Source organism: Scylla paramamosain, chromosome 1, assembly GCF_035594125.1.
Source record: "Scylla paramamosain isolate STU-SP2022 chromosome 1, ASM3559412v1, whole genome shotgun sequence".
Lineage (NCBI taxonomy): Eukaryota > Metazoa > Arthropoda > Malacostraca > Decapoda > Portunidae > Scylla > Scylla paramamosain.
The window spans coordinates 18,892,807-18,909,304 of record NC_087151.1 but is presented as its reverse complement, the minus strand read 5'-3'; positions in this window follow the sequence as shown (position 1 = coordinate 18,909,304).

The following is a 16,498-nucleotide window of genomic DNA, read 5'->3' as shown; positions in this document are numbered from 1 at the left end:
AAACAGCCAAAAGACAGGTTTCTTGTAAAGTAGTTTAATTTCCCTATATAGGTGGCTTTGTATACACTTTAGGGTTTGGTAAATAACAGTCTCAAAAAAAAGCTAAAATTAACCTTTTTCATAATATTTTTTTTTTCACGTAATTTCCTTAATTTTGCCAGAATTTTGGCATCTCGGTACCTATGAAGATCAATAAAAAAAATGCAATTTTTTACTTGTTTTTTTTTTTCTCTATAAACAGTGTTAATTGTGGGTTTTAGCTTTTTGGTACTAAAGGAACTTATAAACACTCATAATACACATTCCTCGTAATGTCCTTTCATTCCCAAACATAGGGTTCTTTGCATGTATTTAAGCGTTTTTATTGGTAACAAGCTCAAAAACACTCAAAATACATGTTTTTCATAATGTTATTCTGTTTATCCATAAAGGGTGTTTTGCATGGGTTTTAGCGTTTTGGTATGTAAGGAGCTGAAAAAAACTGAAAGGCAAGTTCTTGGTAAAAATTGGTTATATTCCCATGTAATGTGATTGCCCTGCTTTTTAGTGCTTTATTGCCTAACACGCTGAAAAACACTAAAAAGACACATTTCTAGTAATTTCATTTTTTTCCACATTCTTGCATGTAATTTGGGGTTGGACCACTAAGAATGTGAAAAACACTCAAAACACACTCATTTCCTAAGATTGTTCTGTTTCTGAATTAAGAGTGTTATTCATGAGTTTCAGCATTTTGGTATCTAAGAAACTTCTCCATATATACGAGTTTTTGCGTTTTTTGCCTTATGGTTCTTGAAAACTATAAAAACATTTATTATACAATTTTCTTGTAATATTTTTTTGTTTCCCAATATAGACTGCTTTGCATTCATTTTTGCATTTTTTGTAGGTAACAAGCTCAAAAACACTCAACTTTTTTGTAATGTTATTCTATTTCTTCATATTGGTTGGTTTGCATCCGTTTTAGCGTTTTACGCTAAAACTGAAAAGACAACGTTTTCAGTAATATTGTTGAAATTGCTGAAAACGCCCAAAGACACGTTTCTTGTAAAGTGTAATTTCCCCATATAGGTGGCTTTGCATGCACTTCCGGGTTTCGTACAAAACTCCGGAAATAGCTAAAATGATTTTTTTTTTCACATAATTTCCCTGAATTTTCTCAGAATTTTGGCATCTCTGTACCTATGAAGATGAATAACAAAAAAAAAAATTTTTTTTTAATTATTTTTTTTTCTCTATAAAGAGTGTTATTTGTGGGTTTTAGATTTTTGGTACTTAAGGAACTTAAAAATACTCATAATACACAATTTTCGTAATGTCCTTTCGTTTCACAAACATAGGGTTCTTTGTATGTATTTAAGTGATTTTATAGGTAACATGATCAAAAACACTCAAAATACATGTTTTTGGTAATGTTATTCTGCTTCTCCTTAAAGGTTGTTTTGCATGCGTTTTGGTATGTAAGGAGTTAAAAAACACTTAAAGGCAAGTTCTTCGTAAAATTTGGTTTTATTCCAGTGTAATGCGATTGTTCTGCTTTTTAGTGTTTTATTGCATATAACGCTTAACAACACTCAAAAGACACTTTTCTGGTAATGTCATTTTTTTCCCACATAAAGCTAGTTTCGCATGTAATTTGGGATTTTCGTAACTAAGAATGTGAAAAACACTCAAAATACACACATTTGGTAAGGTAGTTCTGTTTTTTCAATTAAAAGTGTTATTCATGAGATTTAGCGTTTTGGTATGTAAGAAACTTCTCTATATATACGAGTTTTTGCGTTTTTTGTGTTGTGGTTCTTGTGAAACTATAAAACACTCATTATACACGTTTCTCGTAATGTCCTTTTGCTTCCTAATATAGAGTGCTTTCCATCCATTTGCGCGTTTTTTGTAGATAAAAAGCTCAAAACACTTTTTTGGTAATGTTATTCTATTTCTTCATATTTTTTGGTTTGCATCCGTTTTAGCGTTTTTCTACGTAAAACACTGAAAAGACATGTTTTCAGTAATTTTGTTTTGGATTCACATATTGACTGACTTCCATATTATTTATCGTTTTGGTGCCTAACATTCTGAAAAACACTGAAAAGACAGATTTCTGGTAAAGTCGTTTAACTTCCTTAAATAGGTGGCATGCACTTTATAGTTTGGTACATAAAAATCCGAAAAAAAGAGCTATAATTAACTTTTTTGATAATGTTCTTTTTTCCACATAAATTTCCTGAATTTAGGCAGAAATTTGGCATCTTGGTACCTATGAAAATCAATTACTACCTACGGAACAGTTAAAAACACTTAAAGGTATTTAAGGAACACTTAAAAACACTTAAAAACACTTAAAACACATGTTTTTAGAAATGTTATTCTGCTTCTCAATAAAGGAGTTTTTTGCATGCGTTTTAGGGTTTTGGTTTGTAAGGAGGTCAAAAACACTTCAAGGCAAGTTTTTGGTAAAAGTTGATTTTATTCCCATGTAATGTGATTGCCCTGTTTTTTTGTGTGATTTATTGCCTAACACGCTGAAAAACACTCAAAAGACACTTCTAGTAATGTCATTTTTTTTCCAACATAGTTTCGCGTGCTATTTGGGGTTTGCCTAAGAATGTGAAAACACTCAAAATACATGCATTTGGTAAGGTTGTTCTGTTTCTCAATTAATATTGTTATTCATGAGTTTCAGCATTTTGGTATCTAAGAAACTTCTTTATATACACGAGTTTTTGCTTTTTTTGCCTTGTGGTTCTTGTGAACCACAAGTTCTTTTGCTCAAAAATAATAAGACACTCATTATACACGTTTCTCGTAATGTCTTTTTGTTTCCCAATAGGGAGTGCTTTGCATCCATTTTCGCGTTTTTTGTAGGCAGCAAGCTGAAAAACACTCAAAATGTACCTTTTTGGTAATGTTATTTTTTTTTTGTTATTGGTTGGTTTGCATCCGTTTTAGCGTTTTTCTACGTAAAACACCGAAAAGACATTTTTTCAGTCATTTTGTTTTAGATTCCCATATAGAGTGATTTGCATGTTATTTACCGTTAGGGTGCCTAACAAGCTGAAAAACACTCAAAAGACAGTTTTCTGGCAAAGACGTTTAATTTCCCCATATAGGTGGCTTTGTATGCACTTTAGGGTTTGGTACATGACAGTACGAATAAAAAAAAGCTAAAATTAACTTTTTTGATAATCGACTGATAATTTCCTAAATTTTGCCCAAATTTTGGCATCTCGGTACCTGTGAAGATAAAAAGAAAGAAAAAAATATCGTATTTTTTTATTTATTTATTTTTTTTCTCAATAAAGAGTGTTATTTGTGGCTTTTAGCTTTTTGGTAAATAATGATCTTAAAAACACTGATAATACACGTTTCTCGTAATGTCGTTTCGTTTCCGAAAAATAGGGTTCTTTGCATGTATTTAAGCGTTTTTATTGGTAACATGATAAAAAACACTCAAAATATATATTTTTGGTAATGTTCTCTTTCTCCATGGTGTGTTTTGCATGCGTTTTAGCGTTTGGGTATATAAGGAGCTCAAAACACTTAAAGGCAAGTTTTTGGTAAAAATTGATTTTATTTCCATGTAAAGTGATTCCCCTGCTTTTTAGTGCTTTATTACTTATCATGCTCAAAAACACTCAAAAGACACTTTTCTGGTAATGTCATTTTTTTTCCCACATAAAGCTGGTTTCGCATGCAATTTGGGATTTTTGGAACTAAGAATGTGAAAAGCACTCAAAAAACACGCATTAGTAAAGTTTTTCTGTTTTTCAATTAAAAGTGTTATTCATGAGTTTCAGCATTTTGGTATCTAGGAAACTTCTCCATATACACGAGTTTTTGCGTTTTTTGGCTTGTGGTTGTTTTAAACTATAATACATTCATTATACACTTTTCTCGCAATGTCCCTTTGTTTCCCAATATAGAGTGCTTTGTATCAATTTTCGCGTTTTTTTGTAGGTAACAAGCTCAAAAACACTCAAAATATACCTTTTTGGTAATGTTTTTCTGCTTCTTGATATTAGTTGGTTTGCATCCTTTTCAGCGTTTTTTACGTAAAACACTGAGAAGACACGTTTTCAGTACTTTTGTTTTGGTTTGCCATATAGAGTGAGTTCCTTATTATTTATCGTTTTGGTGCCTAACATGCTGAAAAACACTCAAAACACAGATTTCTGGTAAGGTCGATTAATTTCCTGATATTGGAGGCTTTGCATGCACTTTAGTGTTTGGTAGATAACAGTCCGAAAAAAAAGCTAATATCAACTTTCTTGATATAATTCTCTTATCATATAATTGCCCTAATTTTTCTCAGAATTTTGGAATAACAAAAAAAAAAAAAAAATAAAAAATCCTTTTATTTATTTATTTATTTATTTTTCTAAATAACGAGTGTTATTTGTTGTTTTTAGCTTTTTGGTAGTTAAGGAACTTAAAAACACTCATAATACACGTTTCTCGTAATGTCCTTACGTTTACCAAACATAAGGTTCTTTGCATGCATTTAAGCGTTTTTATAGATAACATTATCAAAACAACTCAAAATACATGTTTTTGGTAATGTTATTCTGTTTCTCCATAAAGTTTGTTTTCCATGCGTTTTAGCTGTTTGGTATGTACGGAGCTCAAAAACACATATTGGCAAGTTCTTGGTAAAAGTTTGTTTTATTCCCATGTAATGTGATTCCCCTGCTTTTTAGTACTTCATTGCCTATCACGCTCAAAAACAATTAAAAGACACTTTTGGTAATGTCATTTTTTTCCCTCATAAAGCTAATTTCTTATGCTATTTTGGGTATTGCTACCTAGGAATATGAAAAAACACTCAAAATACAGGTATTTGCTAAGGTTGTTCTGTTTCTCAATTAAGATTGTTATTCATGAGTTTCAGCATTTTGGTATTTAAGAAACTTCTTTATATACACGAGTTTTTGCCTTTTTCTACGTAAAACACTGAGAAGATACATTTTCAGTAATTTTTTTTTGGATTCCCATATAGAGTGAATTCCTTATTATTTATCGTTTTGGTGCCTAACATGCTGAAAAACACTCAAAAGACAGATTTCTGGTAAGATCGTTTAATTTCCTCATATAGGAAGCTTTGCATGCACTTTAGGGTTTGGTATATAACAGTCCGAAAAAAAAGCTGAAATTATTTTTTTTTTATAATATTCTTTTGTTCATATAATTTTCCTGAATTTTCCCAGAATTTTGGCATCTCGGTACCTATGAAGATGAAAAAAAAATTCCTATTTTTTTTTTTTCTAAAAAAAGTGTTATATTGCTTTTTGGTACTTAGGGAACTTAAAAAAAACACTCATAATACACGTTTTTCGTAATGTCCTTTTGTTTCCCAAACATAATGTTCTTTGCATGTATTTAGGGGTTTTTATAGATAACATGATAAAAAAACACCCAAATTACATGTTTTTGGTAATGTTATTCTGTTTCTCCTAAAGTTTGTTTTGCATACGTTTTACTGGTTTGGTATATAAGGAGCTCAAAAACATTTAAATTCAAGTTCTTGGTAAAAATTATTTTTATTGCAATGAAAAGTGATTGCCCTGCTTTTTAGTGCTTTATTGCCTATTACGCACAAAAATACTCAAAAGACTTTTTTCTGGAAATGTCATATTTTTCAACATAAATCTGGTTTTGCATGAAATTTGGGTTTTTGGTAACTAAGAATATGAAAAACACTCAAAATACACGAATTGGGTAAGGTTGTTCTGTTTCTCAATTAAGAGTGTTATTCATGAGTTTCAGCATTTTGTGATCTAGGAAACTTCTCCATATACACGAGTTTTTGCATTTTTTTGCCTTGTTGTTCTTTTGAACTATAATACACTCATTATACACTTTTCTAGCAATGTCCCTTTGTTTTTCAATATAGAGTGCTTTGTATTAATTTTAAATATAAATACCTTTTTGGTAATTGGTGGGTTTGCATCCATTTTAGTGTTTTTCTACGTAAAACACTGGGAAGACACGTTTTCTGTAATTTTGTTTTGGATTCTTATATAAAGTGAATTTCTTATTATTTATCATTTTGGTGCTGAACATGCTGAAAAACACTCAAAAGACAGATTTCTGGTAAGGTCGTTTAATTTCCTTATATAGGAGGCTTTGCATGCAGTTTAGGGTTTGGTACAGAACAGTCCGAAAAAAAGCTAAAATCAACTTTTTTGATAATATTCTTTTATCATATAATTGTTTTGAATTTTCGCAGAATTTTGGCATTTCGATACCTATGAAGATGAATAGCAAAAAAAAAATCCTATTTTTTTATTTTTTTATTTATTTATTTTTTCTAAATAAAGAGTGGGTTTTATGTTTTTGGTACTTAAACTTAAAAACACTCTTAATATACGTTTCTCGTAATGTCCTTTAGTTTCCCAAACATAAGGTTCTTTTCATGTATTTAAGCGTTTTTATAGATAACATGATCAAAAATACTCAAAATACATGTTTTTGGTAATTTTATTCTGTTTCTCCATAAAGTTTGTTTTGCATGCGTTTTAGCGGTTTAGTATATAAGGAGCTCAAAAACACTTAAATACAAGTTCTTGATAAAAATTGGTTTTATTCAAATGTAATGTCATTGCCCTGCTTTTTAGTGCTTTATTGCCTATCAGGCTCAAAAACACTCAAAAGACTTTTTTCTGGTCATGTCATTTTTTTCTCACATAAAGCTGGTTTCGCATGCAATTTGGGGTTTTGGTAACTAAGAATGTGAAAAGCTCTCAAAATACACGCATTTAGTAAGGTTGTTCTGTTTCTCAATTAGGAATGTTATTCATGAGTTTCAGCATTTTGATATCTAGGAAACTTCTCCATATCCACAAGTTTTTGCGTTTTTTGCTTTTTGGTTCTTTTGAACTATAAAACACTCATTATACACTTTTCTTGCAGTGTCCTTTTATTTCCTAATGTAGAGTGCTTTGCATCAATTTTCGCGTTTTTTTTGTAGGTAACAAGCTCAAAAACACCCAAAATATACCTTTTTGGTAATATTTTTCTATTTTTTTTATATTGGTTGGTTTGCATCCGTTTTAGCGTTTTTCTACGTAAAACACTGAGAAGACACGTTTTCAGTAGTTTAGTTTGGATTCCCGTATAGAGTGAGTTCCTTATTTATTTATCGTTTTGGTGCTTAACATTCTGAAAAACACTCAAAAGACAGATTTCTTTAAAGGTCGTTTAATTTCCTCATATAGGAGGAGGCTTTGCATGCACTTTAGGGTTTGGTATATAAAAGTACGAAAAAAAAGCTAAAATTTTTTGATAATTTTCTTTTATCATATAATAGCCCGGAATTTTCCCAGAATTTTTGCATCTCGGTACCTATGAAGATGAATAACAAAAAAAAAAAAATCCTATTTTTTTATATTTTTTATTTATTTATTTTTCTAATTAATGAGTGTTATTTGTGGGTTTTAGCTTTTTGGTACTTAAGGAACTAAAAAACAATCATAATGCATATTTCTCGGAATGTCCTTTCGTTTCCCAAACATAAGGTTCTTTGCATGTATTTAATCGTTTTTATAGATAACATGATCAAAAACACTCAAAATACATATTTTTGGTAATGTTATTCTGTTTCTCCATAAAAGGTGTTTTGCATGCGTTTTAGCGTTTTGGTATGTAATGAGCTCAAAAACACCTAAAAACAAGTTCTTAGTAAATGTTTTTTTTATTCCCATGTAATGTGATTGCCCTGCTTTTTAATGGTTTATTGCCTAACACGCTCAAAATTACTCGAAAGACATTTTCTGGTATTATTATTTTTTTCCCACATAAAGCTAGTTTCGCATGGAATTTGGGGTTTTGGTAACTAAAAATGTGAAAAACACTCAAAATATAGGCATTTAGTAAGGTTGTTCTGTTTCTTAATGAAAAGTGTTTTTCATGAGATTTAGCATTTTGGTATGTAAGAAACTTCTTTATGTACACGAGTTTTTGAGTTTTTTGCCTTGTGGTTCTTGTGAAACTATAAAACACTCATTATACACGTTTCTCGTAATGTCCTTTTCTTTCCTAATATAGAGTGCGTTTCATCCATTTTCGCATTTTATTTGTAGGTGTTAAGCTCAAAAAACACATCAAAATATATTTTTTTGGTAATGTTATTCTATTTCTTCATTTTGGTTGGTTTTCATCCGTTTTAGCGTTTTTCTACGTAAATCACTGAAAAGACACGTTTTCAGTAATATTGCTGAAATTGCTGAAAAACACTCAAAAGACAGATTTCTGGTAGAATTGAGTAATTTCTCAATATAGGTGGCTATGCATGCACTTCAGGGTTTGGTACATAACGCCAGAAAAAAGCTAAAATTATTTTTTTTATAATGATTTTTTTTTTTACAAAATTTCCCTGAATTTTTCCAGAATTTTGGTATCTCGGTTCCATTTTTTCTCTCTCTCTATAAAGTGTTATTTGTGTGTTTTAGCTTTTTGGTACTTAAGGAACTTAAAAACACTCATAATACACGATTTTCTTAATGTCCTTGTCTTATACAAACATAGGGTTCTTTACATTTAAGTGTTTTTATAAGTAACATGATCAAAAACACTCAAAAAACATTTTAGGTAATGTTATTCTGTTTGTCCATAAAGGGTGTTTTACATGCGTTTTAGCGTTTTGGTATGTAAGGAGTTAAAAAACACTTAAAGGCAAGTTCTTCGTAAAAGTAAGTTTTATTCCCAAGTTATGTGATTTTTCTGCTTTTTAATGCTTTGTTGCATATCACGCTCAAAAACACTTAAAAGACTTTTTTCTGGTAATGTCAAAATACATGGTAATGTTATTCTGTTTCACCATAAAGTGTATTTTGCATGCGTTTTAGTGTTTTGGTATATAAGGAGCTCAAAAACTCTTAGAGGCAAGTTCTTATTAAAAATTGGTTTAATTCCAATGTAATGTGATTGCCCTGCTTTTTAGTGTTTTATTGCCAAACAATCTCAAAAACACTCAAAAGACATTTTTCTGGTAATGTCATTTTTTTTTTTTTTCCACATGAAGCAGGTTTCGCATGCAATTTAATAAGATTGTTCTGTTTCTCAATTATGAGTGTTGTTCATGAGTTTCAGCATTTTGGTATCTACGAAACTTATTCATATACACTAGTTTTTGCTTTTTTTGCCTTAAGGTTCTTTTGAACTATAAAACACTCATTATACACTTTTCATACAATGTCCTTTTCTTTCCTATTATAGAGAGCTTTGCATCAATTTTCGTGTTTCTTATAGGTAACAAGCTCAAAAACACTCAAAATATACCTTTTTGGTAATGTTTTTCTATTTCTTTATATTGGTTTGTTTTCATCCGTGTTAACGTTTTTCTACGTAAAACACTGAGAGGACACGTTTTTAGTAATTTTGTTTTGAATTACCATATATAGTGAGTTCCTTATTATTTATTGTTTTGGTGCTTAACATGCTGAACAACACTCAAAACAGAGATTTCTGATAAGGTCGTTTAATTTCCTCATATAGGAGGCTTTGCATGCACTTTAGGGTTTGGTACATAACAGTCCGAAAAAAAAGCTAAAATCAACTTTTTTGATAATATTCTCTTGTCATATTTTTGAATACCTTGAATTTTTCCAGAATTTTGGCATTTCGATACCTATGAAGATGAATAACAAAAAAAAAAAATCCTATTTTTTAATTTTTTAATTTATTTATTTCTAAATAAAGAGTGGGTTTTATGTTTTTGGTACTTAAACTTAAAAACACTCATAATATACGTTTCTCGTAATGTCCTTTAGTTTCCCAAACAAGGTTTTTTGCATGTATATAAGCGTTTTTATAGATAACATGATCAAAAACACTCAAAATACAAGGTTTTGGTAATGTTATTCTGTTTCTCCATAAAGTGTGTTTTGCATGCGTTTTAGCAGTTTTGTATATAAGGAGCTCAAAAACACTTAAAGGCAAGTTCTTGTTAAAAAATGGTTTTATTCCAATGTAATGTGATTGTCCTGCTTTTGAGTGCTTTATTACCTATCACGTTGAAAAAAACATTCAAAAGATACTTTTATGGTAAAGTAATTTTTTTTCCCCACAAAGCTATTTTTGCATGTAATTTGGGGTTTTTGGTAAATAAGAATGTGAAAGCACTCAAAATACACGCATTTAGTAAGGTTGTTCTGTTTCTCAATTAAGAGTGTTATTCATGAGTTTCAGCATTTTGGTATCTAAGAAATCTCTCCATATACACGAGTTTTTGCGTTGTTTGCTTTGTGGTTCTTTTGAACTATAAAACACTTATTATACACTTTTCTTGCAATGTCCTTTTTGTTTCCCAATATAGAGTGCTTTGCATCAATTTTCACATTTTTGTAGGTAAAAAGCTCAAAAACACTGAAAATGTACCTTTTTGGTAACGTTTTTCTATTTCTTGATATTGGTTGGTTTGCATCCGTTTTAACGTTTTTCTACGTAAAACATTGAGAAGACACGTTTTCAGTAACTTTGTTTTGGATTCCCATATAGAGTGAGTTCCTTATTATTTGTCGTTTTGGTGCCTAACATGCTAAAAAACACACAAAACACAGATTTCTGGTAAGTTCGTTTAATTTCCTCATATTGGAGGCTTTCCATGCACTTTAAGGTTTGATACATAACAGTCCGAAAAAAAAAGCTGAAATTAACTTTTTTCATAATGTTCTTTCATCACATAATTGCCCTGAATTTTCCGAGAATTTTGGCATCTCGGTATCTATGAAGATGAATTAATTTTTTTAATTTTTTTATTTTTTATTTTCTAAATAAAGAGTGTTATTTGTGAGTTTTAGCTTTTTGGTACTTAAGGAACATAAGAAATATAAAAACACTCATAATAATCGTTTCTCGTAATGTCCTTTTGTTTCCCAAATGTTCTTTGCATGTACTTAAGCGTTTTTATAGATAACATGATCAAAAACACTCAAAATACATGTTTTTGGTAATGTTATTCTGTTTCTCCATAAAATTTGTTTTGCATGCGTTTTAGCCGTTTTTATATATAAGGGGTTAAAAAAACAAAAAAGTTATTTTTTATTCTCATGTAATGTGATTATTCTGCTTGTTATTCTTTTGTTGCATATCACGCTCAAAAACACTCAAAAGACACTTTTCTGGTAATGTTATTTTTTTTTCCGAAATGAAGCTAGTTTCGCATGTAATTTGGCATTTTTGTAACTAAGAATGTTAAAAACACTTAAAATACACAATTTAGTAAGGTAGTTCTGTTTATCGATTAAAAGTGTTATTCATGCATTTCATCATTTTGGTATGTAAAAATTTCTCTATATACAGGAGTTTTTGCGTTTATTGCCTTGTGGTTCTTTTAAAACTATAAAACTCATTATACACGTTTCTCGAAATGTCCTTTTGTTTCCTAATATAGAGTGCTTTACATCCATTTTTGCATTTTTTGTAGGTAACATGCTCTAAAACACTCAAAATATATCTTTTTGGTAATGTTATTCTATTTCTTCATATAGGATGGTTTGCATCCGCTTTAGCGTTTTTCTACGTAAAACACTGAAAAGACACGTTTTCAGTAATTTTGTTTTGGATTCACATATTGACTGATTTTCATATTATTTATCGTATTGGTGCCTAACATGCTGGAAAACACTGAAAAGACAGGTTTTTGGTAAAGTCGTTTAACTTCCCTATATAGGTGGCTTTCCATGCACTTTAGGTTTTGGTACATAACACTCAGAATAAAAACAAAACTATAATTAACTTTCATGATAATGTTCTTTTTTTCACATAAATTCCCTGAATTTTGGCAGAATTTTGGCAATTCGGTAGCTATGAAGATGAAAAAAAAAATTCCCATTTTTAAATTTTTTATTTATTATTATTTTTTTTCTAAAACGTGTTATTTGTGGGTTTTAGCTTTTTCGTACTGAAGGAACTTAAAAAACACTCATAATACACGTTTCTCGTAACGTCCTTTCTTTCCCCAAACATAAAATTCTCTTTGCATGTATTTAAGCGTTTTTATAGATAACATGATAAAAAACAATCAAAATACATGCATTTGGTAATGTTATTCTGTTTCTCAATAAAATGTACTTTGCATGCGTTCTAGCGTTTTGGTATGTAAGGAGCTCAAAAACACTTAAATGCAAGTTTTTGGTAAAATTTGTTTTTATTTTCCATGTAATGTGATTGCCCTGGCTTTTAGTGCTTTATTGCGTAACACGCTCAAAAATACTGAAAAGACATGCAAAGCCTTCCATATAAGGAAATTAAAGACCTTACCAGAAATCTGTCTTTTAAGTGTTTTCAGCATGTTAGGCACTAAAACGATAAATAATAAGGAACTCACTCTCTGTGGGAATCCAAAAGAAAATTACTGAAAACGTGTCTTCTCAGTGTTTTACGTAAAAAAAAAACGCTAAAACTGATACAAACCAACCAATATCAAAAAGCACAAAAACATTACCAAAAATGTATATTTTGAGTGTTCTTGAGCTTGTTACCTACAAAAAAAAAAAAAAAATGCGAAAATGGATACAAAGCACTCTGTATTGGGAAACAAAGTGACATTGCGAGAAAAGTGTATAATGAATGTTTTATAGTTCAAAAAAACCACAAGGCAAAAAACGCAAAAACTCGTGTGTATGGAGAAGTTTCCTATATACCAAAATGCTGAAACTCATGAATAACACTCTTAATTGACAAACAGAGCAACTTTACTAAATGCGTGTCATAAACACTAAAAGGCATGTTCTTCGTAAAAGTTGGTTTTATTCCCATGTAATGTGATTGCCATGTTTTTTAGTGCTTTATTGCCTAACACGCTCAAAAACACCCAAAGACACTTTTCTGGTAATGCCATTTTTTTCCCACATAAAACTAGTTTCGCATGGAATTTGGGGTTTTGGTAACTAAGAATGTAAAAAAAAACACTTAAAATACACGCATTTAGTAAGGTTTTTCTGTTTCTTGATTAAGAGTGTTATTCATGAGTTTCAGTATTTTGGTATCTTAGATTCTTCTCCATACAGTCGAGTTTTTGCGTTTTTTGCCTGGTGATTCTGGTGAAACTATAAAACACTCATTATACACGTTTCTCATTATGTCCTTTTTTTTTTTTCTTATATAGAGTGCTTTGCATCCATTTTCGCTTTTTTTTTTATGTAACAAGCTCAAAAACACACAAAATATACTTTTTTGGTAATGTTATTCTATTTCTTCATATTGGTTGGTTTCCGTCCGTTTTAGCGTTTTTCTACGTTAATCTTTTAAAAGACACGTTTTCAGTCATTTTGTTTTGGATTTGCAATTTGGGGATTTGCCAGCTAAGAATGTGAAAAGCACTCAAAATACACGCATTTATTAAGGCTGATCTGTTTCTCAATTAGGAGTGTTATACATGAGTTTTAGCATTTTTGTATCTAGGAAACCTCTCCATATACACGAGATTTTGCGTTTTTTGCCTTGTGGTTCTTTTGAACTATAAAACACTCATTATACACTTTTCTTGCAATGTCCTTTTGTTTCCCAATATAGAGTGCTTTGCATCAATTTTCGCGTTTTTTGTAGGTAACATGCTCAAAAACACTCAAAATATACGTTTTTAGTAACGTTTTTCTATTTCTTGATATTGGTTGGTTTACATCCGTTTTAGCGTTTTTCTACGTAAAACACTGAGAAGACACGTTTTCAGTAACTTTTTTTTGGATTCCCATATAGAGTGAGTTCCTTATTATTTATCGTTTTGGTGCCTAACATGCTAAAAAAACACTCAAAACACATATTTCTGGTAAGGTCGTTTAATTTCCTTATATAAGAGTCTTTAAATGCACTTTAAGGTTTGGTACATAACAGTACGAAAAAAAAAAAAAAACGGAAACTAACTTTTATGATAATATTCTTTTATCATATGATTGCCCTGAATTTTCCCAGAATTCTGGCATCTCGTACCTATGACTATGAATAACAAAAAAAAAAAAAAAAATCCTATTTTTTTAAATATTTTTATTTTTCATTTTCTAAATAAAGAGTGTTATTTGTGGGTTTTAGCTTTTTGGTACTTAAGGAACTTAAAAAAAACACTCATAATACACGTTTCTCGTAATGTCCTTTTGTTTCCCAAACATAATGTTCGTTGCATGTAATTAAGCGTTTTTATAGATAACATGATCAAAAACACTCAAAATACATGTTTTTGGTAATTTTATTCTTTTTCTCCATAAAGTTTGTTTTAGCGGTTTGGTATATAAGGACCTCAAAAACACTTAAAGGCAAGTTTTTGGTATAAATTGGTGTTATTCCAATGTAATATGATTGCCTTGCTTTTAGTGCTTTATTGCTTATTACGCTCAAAAACACTTAAAAGACACTTTTCTGGTAATGTCATTTTTTTCTCACAAAAGGTTGTTTCGCATGCAATTTGGGGTTTTGTTAACTAAGAATGTGAAAAGCACTGAAAATACACGCATTTAGTAAGGTTGTTCTGTTTCTCAATTAAGAGTGTTATTCATAAGTTTCAGCATTTTGGTATCTAGGAACCTTCTCCATATACACGAGTTTTTGTGTTTTTTGCATTTGGTTCTTTTGAACTATAAAAAAAACTCATTATACACTTTTCTTGCAAAATCCTTTTTTTTTCTAATATAGAGTGCTTTGCATCAATTTTCGCGTTTTTTGTAGGTAACAAACTCAAAAACATTCTAAATATATCTTTTTTGGTAATGTTTTTTCTATTTCTTGATATTGGTAGGTTTGCATCCGTTTTAGCGTTTTTGTACGTAAAAGAAAGAAAAAACACGTTTTCAGGAATTTTGTTGTGGATTCTATAGAGTGAGTTCCTTATTATTTCTCGTTTTGGTGCCTAACATGCTGAAAAACACTCAAAAAACCGTAAATGTTGTTATGCATGCTTTTCAGCAATTTCGGATTTAAGAAGGGAAAAAACACTCTAAAGACACTTTCTTGGTAATGTTATTTTATATTGCGAAATAGGGAGCTTTCAATGCTTTTTAGCATTTTGATTCCTAACACTCAAATAAACACTCAAAAGACACGTTTCCTGTAATATCGTTTTGCTTCTTCATATAGGGATCTGCATGCATTATGATATTTTGCTACATAATGTGAAAAACGCTCAAAATAAAGATTTTAGGTAATGTTGTTCTTTTTCTCTATATAGGGTGCTATTCATCCTTTTTAGCGTTTTGGTACTTAGGAAGCTTACTTAGGAAGCTCAGAAACAAATAAAACTTGTTTCTCCAAACGTCTTTCCATTTCCCCATATAGGATGCTTCGTATGTATTTTGACGTTTTGTTACATAAAAAGGAAAAAAAAAAAACACTCAAAACACGTTTTTGGTGATGTTCTGTTTCTGTATTAAGAGATATAGAATATATTTACTTTTCATTCAGGCGGTTTAGTGTTTGGTACCTAAGAGACTCAAAACTCTGATAATGCACGTTTCTCGTAACGTTCTTTCGTTTCCTCATACAGAGTGCTTTACATGCATTTTTAAGATGATGTACGTAACAGACTCAAAAAGACTCAAAATACACGTTTTTGGTAAGGTTTTTTTTTTCTGTTTGGTAAGATTATTCGTGTTTGTTGCACGCGTTTTAGCGTTTTGGAACGTAAAAAGTTTAAAACACTTAAAAGACATGCTTATTATTTTGCATTTCTATATAAGGTGCTTTCCATGCTATTTAGCGTTTTCGTGCCTAACACGCTGAAAAACATAAAAACACATTTCTTACATTGTTGTTTAATTTTCTCGTATAGCGAGCAAGCATTATGGTGTTTTGCTACCTGACAATGTGAAAAACATTCAAATTACACGATTTTGGTAATGTTTTTTTTTTTCTCGATTTTTGCGTTTTGGTACCTGAGAAGCTAAAAAAAAAAAAACTTATAATACACGTTTTTTTGTCATGTCCTTTCGTTTCCTCATATAGGCTGTTTTTGGTGCTTTGGTACCTAACAGGGTGTTTGCATGTATTTTGACATTTTAGTTCGTAAGAACCTAAAAAAAAAACACTCTAAAGACACGTTTTAGTAAAGTTGTTTTGTATTCCCCTATGGGGTGATTTCGTTGCTTCTTACTGATTTGGTGCCTAACACGCCCAAAAAATAACAAAAGACAAGTTTCCAGTGATTTCGTTTTGTTTCTTCATATAGGTTGCTTTACATGCATGTTGGCGTTTTGGTAATTATCAATGTAAAAAAATACCCGTTTTTGGTAAGTTTGTTCTTTTTCTTCAGAGCACTATTAAAGTACTGATTTGGTACTTAAGAAAGTAATAAAAAAAATAAAAAAACACAACAAACGTTTCTCGTAATGTCCTTTGTATTTCCATATGCAGGGTGATTTGTTTGATGACAGGCGATTTTGTGCAAAATAAGCTTAAAAAAAAATAAAAAAAAACACAAAAAAAACGTTTTTGGTTAGTGTATTCTGTTTCTCTATATATGGTATTTTCATACGTTTTTAAAGTCGTTTCATATATCTATATATGGGTCTTTGCA